This window comes from Belonocnema kinseyi, chromosome 2 (assembly GCF_010883055.1).
Source record: "Belonocnema kinseyi isolate 2016_QV_RU_SX_M_011 chromosome 2, B_treatae_v1, whole genome shotgun sequence".
Taxonomy (NCBI): Eukaryota; Metazoa; Arthropoda; class Insecta; order Hymenoptera; family Cynipidae; genus Belonocnema; species Belonocnema kinseyi.
This window is the reverse complement of record NC_046658.1, coordinates 157,666,004-157,672,942: the sequence shown is the minus strand read 5'-3', so window position 1 is coordinate 157,672,942 and position 6,939 is coordinate 157,666,004. Positions and strand designations below refer to the sequence as shown.

The following is a 6,939-nucleotide window of genomic DNA, read 5'->3' as shown; positions in this document are numbered from 1 at the left end:
TAAAAGTGAATTAATACTTCAAATATCACAGTTTTAATTAAATAATTTTTCAAATGATTCTGATGTTGTGAAATGAGTATCTGCATTTAATTTTTATAAACGCGTTTTAATTTTGTTCTCGGATAAGTATCAAAAGTTGCCAAGCGATCAAATTTTCAAAAATGAAAGTGAAAATTTAAAAACGGGAGAGGGGAAATTATTTCAATTTTTAAATGAAAATTATAGTTTAATTCTTTTTATGTTTTAAACAGATTAATTAATTCTTAGTTCATTAAAACTTTTCACAATTTTAATTACATAAATATTAAATTTTAAAATTTTAATTTGGGTTAACAAATTGATGATTTAAGTGAATGTTATATTATTAAATACCGGTTATAATTGATATAATAACATTTGATTAATATTTGAAATACAACATCTTTAATTTTATTATTTATTCAAATTTTTGTTTTGTTGTGAAATGAGTATCGGAATTATCATTTCTGAATGTTCCGAGTATATATTTTACTTTTTTCTGGAATATTTAAACATTTTATCACTAATACAAATTTTAAGAAAAACACCAAGTAAAAATTATTTGAATAATTCATTATAAAAATAATTCTTCAACGCCTTGTATTTTATGAACAGAATAATTACTTATTATTAATTAATTAATTTTTTCACGGTATTTAATTACATGAAAATTGCATTCATTGATATAAGATCTGAACTTTTTAATAAAAACATACTTATATTTAACCTATTTCTATTAGAGTTATATAGTTTTTCGAAATGTTGATGATGTTTTGAAATGATTATATGAATTAAATTTTGAAAATCATATGTACAAGTGTTTTGTTTCTTACAAAAACAAGTATTGAACGTTATTAATAACTAAGATTTTCAGGAAGAAAGTTTTAAATATATATATATATAAAGTAAGAGTAATTTTATTATTTCAATGAAACAAATTATTTAAAGCTTTTTATGTTGTGAACCATTTAATTCCTTATTAGCTGATAATTTTCTTCACACTTTCTTCGTATTGATTTTAATTAGTGACGAAGGTTATTAATAAATTAGACGTATAGAAATGCTGTTTTAAAATTTAAAGGAGAATATACACATAATGTAAACATTATTTCAATGTTTCGATGACCATAATTGTTTCATGTTTTTTATTTTGTAAACTGATTAATTCATTATCAACTGATTCTACTAAGAGTTAAATTTTCTGGAATTAGTTTAAAAGTTTAAGATTAAATAAAATTTTTATAAATAAAAGTTCTGATTAAAAAAATATACAAAGTTGAAGTTATTTAAATGTTTTATCACAGAATTATATTTTAATGGTTTTTCTTTTGTAAAATTGTCGATTGATTGTTAGCTAATTAACGTCTTCTGATAATTATTAAAGTAAATAAAGATTAAAACTCAGTTCCTGAAATTTAAGTAACATAATTTAATTATTGGCTTAAAGGTTTTATAATGGAATATTAAATATAATTTGAATATCAAAAGTTAATTTAAATTTGCAATTATATTATTTCAATTAGATAATTTTTCAAATGATTCTGATGTACTGAAATGTGTATTTGCATTCGAATTTTCAAATCATATGAAAATAGGTTTGATTTCTTTCTGAAATTAGTATCAAAAGTTACCAATAAAACAAATTTTCAAAAATGAATGTGATATTAAAAAAAAAATTTAGAGTAAACATTTTTCCTATGTTTGAATGAAAATGATTGTTTAATGCTTTTTACATTCTCATAATTTATGATTGAGAAAGTATTAGAATTGTCGGAAATTTGACATCACACTTTTTCAACGGATCTCCACGTTTCGAGACCCCCTGAATCCGAAAATCAGGTTTTCACGATGGCGTCTGTCTATCTGTCTGTCTGTCCGTCCGGACGTCCGTTTACAAATGTCTGTTGGAAATCGAGCGCGCAGCGCGAGTGTCACGATGAGAATGTGTACCTCGAAGCCTACAGAGCTTTGAGAAACTTAATCTTTGACTATACTTAATTAAGTGGACAATTCAGAATATCAAGACGCATATAAATGCTGCCATCTAAAAGAGATCTTTCTGCTCAAGTTTTATTCAAGCATTACAAATGAAAAGAATGAATATCCGAGCATCTATATTAAAATTGCAGAGTTTTTAAGAAGAAAAAAATGTTTTCTCTTTTTACATCTGGGTAATCTTTTTTTTTTTTTAATTATCAAAGAGATAAGTAAAATAAAATTGTTGGAAAAACTTATATTAAGAATTAGAACAATAGAAGCGTCTTAACCATTTCGAAAGATTTTGAGATTAAATATTTTTAAAAGGTTTTGGGAAAATTTTAAGCAGTTAATATTTCATTTTGAAATAATAATTAAAATTTTTAAAGATTTCAAAATTGTCTTGAAAAAAAAAAAATGGAAGATTTTGAGACAATTATTTCCATTTTTCAGGATTTTATTTAAATTTAGGTAAACTTAATTTTTTGGGGCGTCTATAGTAGGAAAAATATATAGTTTAGATTCGTGGGAAAATTCTAAACAATTTTTTAGTAATGAGTTCTACGAGATTATTACAAAAGATTACAAAATGTTTCAAATCATTTATTAAAATTAAAAAAAAAAGGGTTTAAACGTTTTTAAAGCATCATGTCATAATATGAAGTTTTAGAAAAAAATTCAGTAAATTTAAGAGATATGTAGAAGTTTTAAAATGATTGAAAATCAATGAAAATTTAAAAGATATTTTAGGACTTTTAAAAAATTCAGGATAATGTCATAAATTCTTTAGGTTCCCAAAAAAATTTCTTATTACTTAATTTGAAAAATGAGCTTTAGGAGAAAATTCAAAAATATTTTGAAACATAAAATATTCCCTTAAATTTCTAATAAGAGTAGAAGATTTTAAAGCAAAATGCAAAAAAAAATGTTACGTAACTGCAGTTAGGATGTGGGAAGGTAAAAGTGTTTAAAATAACTTTATGTAATATGTGAACCAGAATATAAGTATTCAGAAAATTTTATCAAATAAATTGTTATTAGAAAATTGAGGAAATGATAAAAATGAGTATTAAAGTGAGCGCGCGCGTGCGCGCACACATTACAGTCTAGTACTACAAAAAGTACGTCTTCTCACAAGACCACATGTTATTTTCAACCATTGACTGCTCGACTATAAAGCTCTGAAAGTTTCCGAAATTTTAACCAGAGCTTCAGTGCATTTTAATACAATTGTCATCCAAATATCAAACGATTTTCTTAAGATTTATAGGAAACTTTTGTATAAACTTTTTTTTTTTTAAAATGAACTTTGAGAGAAAATTGAAATACATTTCAAAAGATCAGAAGATTTTAAGAGATTAAAAAAAATTTTTAACTGTAAAAGATTTTAAACAATGCAAATTTTATTTAAAGATTTCAGACGAAAATTATTTAAAAATTTTAGAAATGTTTCAAGTGCATAAAAAAATTCTAGTTTTCACATTTCTTCGAGAATCTTATAAAATTTATATGTATACAGATTGAAAAACAGATTGATAATACTTCTTTTCTTGTGAGTAACTACGATATTTGTGTGACTGTAAAGAATATTTGAGAAACATTCACGGTTACAACATAATATTGCTTTATTTATTTATCTGCAGCACTTAATCTTGAAAAACCTTTTATTTTTCATTGAGAGAACGTCTATTTTCTTTACGTAATATATAAACGCTCCCTTATTTCGCTACTCAATTTATTAGTACCATAAACTTTATAAAACTAATTTTTTCCTTGTATTATTAAAAGTTGTACACATGCCATACTTAATGTTGAAATAAAACATTGCAACTAACAGTTGACGCAAATTGAAGTGCAAGCATACCTTCCCTGGAAAGTTTAAACGCCTCTTTATTGAAATAAAGCTATTGTATATAACGTTCTGAAAGGCTTTTGTCATTATATTAGAATTAGATCATTAGAGGACTCGGCCGAGCGTAGGCCAAGTTCCTGACCTGATCCGCCCGATAGATAGGCCAACAACAGGTTCCGCAGGTAAATTCGTCCATTTGGCGCCGCCGTTCAGCCAAGTTCCTGCTTGGAACTTGGCTAAGTGACACACTCGACTATAACTGAGCTAAGAAATGTATATTCAAACCAAATATATATTTTTCCGAAACAGAACTGCGTGAAAAAGATTCTACTGCCGGAACATATTATTTTAATATTTCATCACAAACTCTACTTTCAACAAGTGCCGAAAATGTTGCGAAATGCTTGCCTGCGGAAATTATCTTTACCGAGAGTTCAATCCTGAATGCGTGCTACAATAATAAAGTGAAAGCAGTCAATGGGTATTCCGTGACGTCATGGAGCTCAACTTTCATGTTTCAAATAACACTCTTACACCTGAGACAAAAGATTCATCAAAAAAAGGTTTCTATTTTTTTATTTTATTTTTTTTCAAAAAGAGCTATCAGCCTTGATTGTTTAAATCTGTGTTCAAACTGTGCGCTTTTTATTTTTGAAGCATATCACAGTTTCGTCAAATGTACTATGTATTTTATAATTTTTTAAATTTTAATCTATAAAGTAAATAAGTAAATGAATTATTTAAAAAATTAAAAAATAGTGAAGCGTAATCACGACCAATTCAAGTATCTGAAAAATGTCAAAACTTTTGAATTATAATTTGTTACAAAAAATAATATATCCTTTGCATCTACACGATAATACACGTATTAAAATAATTAATTTCAATTTACCAATATATATATATATATATAGTTTAATAACTGTGTTGTCAATTAGAGAATTGTTTAAATTTAATTCAAAAGATGCAGAGAGACGTAGACAAATTTGAGAGTAAAGTTCAGTACGTAATATAAGTTATTTTTATCATTATTTTTCTGCAGACGGTGTGTGTTTGTGTGGGTGTCTATGTCTGTACGTCATTTCAGTCATTAGCGTCTCACATAAGTTCAGATAAATAAAGTGCAAAGACTCAAATATAACGACTTATAAATTGCAGATTAAGTCGCAAGCCAATTTGAGAAACGATGTAACTTTATCCATGTTTATGAAAAACTGATCAGGTCAAAAAAGTTGATTGTAGATTTTTTAAGGCACTAACCTGTATTATATTGTGAATTTTAATAATAAAATCCTTAAGAGAAGTTATCAATGAAAGACTGTTGTAGCATGATATAAATCTGCAGATGCAGCGGAATGCGTGTGATTTCTTCAGTTAAGCAAGACTAAATGAGTAAGCTGGAATGGTACTGCTCTCGTCACAAACCATTCTCTCCTCCCCACTCTCCAGTAAAACATCAAAGCACATCAGGAGTTTGAGTCACGCACAAAAAAACTTTTGTACTTTTGTAGATGATTCAGAACCAATCTGTTCAGATTATTCCACTTTTAAAATTGAAAAAAGTAGTGTGCCAATCAATCACACACTTCTCAACCTAGCTGAATACATGAACAAACTTCAAATCATATTTTAACAAAAAATCTACAGCGTCTTCTTATAAATTGCAGTAAAAATGTGTGCCTCAGTTAAGACCAATCTGAAAGGCATTCACAAGCAACCCTCGGTAAATAAGAACGAATCATAAGCTTGGTCAAATGTTTAAGATCAAAATTAATTGTATTTCTAATGAAGATTTTTTTTTACCATAAACACAATACAAAAAACTCGTATTGATAAAATTGTCTGGGAAAGAACGAGGATAGAGTGAGAGGTTTGGTTTTGTGTGACTCTTTCCACTTTCTCCTTTTATTTTGAATTTGTCTGTAATTAGCGCTGGAAAGGAGGTGTTTCCAGGGTTTCATCAAAATGTGCCAAGTTTTTCGAGGAATTGAAAAGGAGTATCTACAAAATAAGACCATACTGATACAGTAATTTAATAATAATAATAAAATCCCTAAAAAACTTGGCATATTTATATCAAACCCTGAAGTACGAGTTTAATTTTGTGTGAATCTAAAATTTCCGCAGGTTAATTAAATGGGAGTTTGAAGAGCCCGTCCGCACGTGTTAATATTTGAGTTTCGAAAAAAATTACGGATTTTCTTTCTCCAGAAATTGAAACTTTGGGAGGGAAGGGGGGGGGGGTGACATGCCCTGTAGCTGGAAAAGCGTTTTTGGGACCACCGTATTATACATACAAAGCCAGGTCATATCCCGTGTAGAAAATGCCCTAATATTCCTTACTTTAAACAGAGAAATGGTCGGGTGTTATAAAGGGTAACTTGACCAGAAAATGTGATGCAGGTTCTTGTCAGGGGTTGGTAGGGTTACCTCTGTTTGTTTGCAGTCCTGTGTGTACAAGCCAATGGACATTTCTATAAATTCATTATTTTCTTGAGGGGATCTTGTAAAGCCCTCGACAGGTAAAACGGGTAATATGGCTGTGAGTGCAAAAAAAATCATTCAGTGTTATTATGCTTAATTATACTGCATTCAAAATTTGAAAAGAATTTTTCTTAAATATTGATTTAATTTCAAATCATTTTAGTACATTTAGAAATCATATTTAACAAATCAAGTCTCAAGAACCTTTTCTCCTAAGTTCGAAAGTATCGGATGAATGCCGTCAAGTATTTATAATATTCTACTCAGCGTGACATCGTAGCTACGGGGATTAGGCGTTCGACTTACAAGCGTGCGGTTCGTGCGTTCGATTCCTCTCGATGCATTGTGGAAATTTTAATACACTGCGTATCTCTTTAGTTATAAGTAATAAGTCTTCTCTAGTCAAATTCAACAATTAATTTAGTTTTAGAATAACGTGCGAAGCATAGTTAAGAATTCAATGTAAATAAAAATACGAGAAAACGGGGAAGAGAATTTAACAGAGGCTACAGAAAGGTGTTAAAATGTTTAGATTTAACTTTTGCAAAGAAAATGTATTTTACATTTGGATTAACATTTCCCTTAGGCGAAAAAATAATTCTGGTAAT

The 6,939-nt window shown here is 28.1% G+C and overlaps 1 protein-coding gene across 2 annotated transcripts in view; it reads right to left on the bottom strand.

The window, feature by feature from the left end:
- LOC117167865 (serine protease inhibitor 88Ea-like) overlaps positions 1-5,241 on the bottom strand; it is a 37,388-nt gene extending 32,147 nt beyond the window's left edge. The window contains exon 1 of one of the 2 annotated variants that reach the window (XM_033353083.1): positions 5,108-5,241. The gene's annotated coding sequence lies outside the window, so the exon portion shown is untranslated. The remainder of the gene's footprint in view (positions 1-5,107) is intronic. The other variant, XM_033353084.1, reaches the window with a different exon arrangement.
- Positions 5,242-6,939: the final 1,698 nt, after the last annotated feature.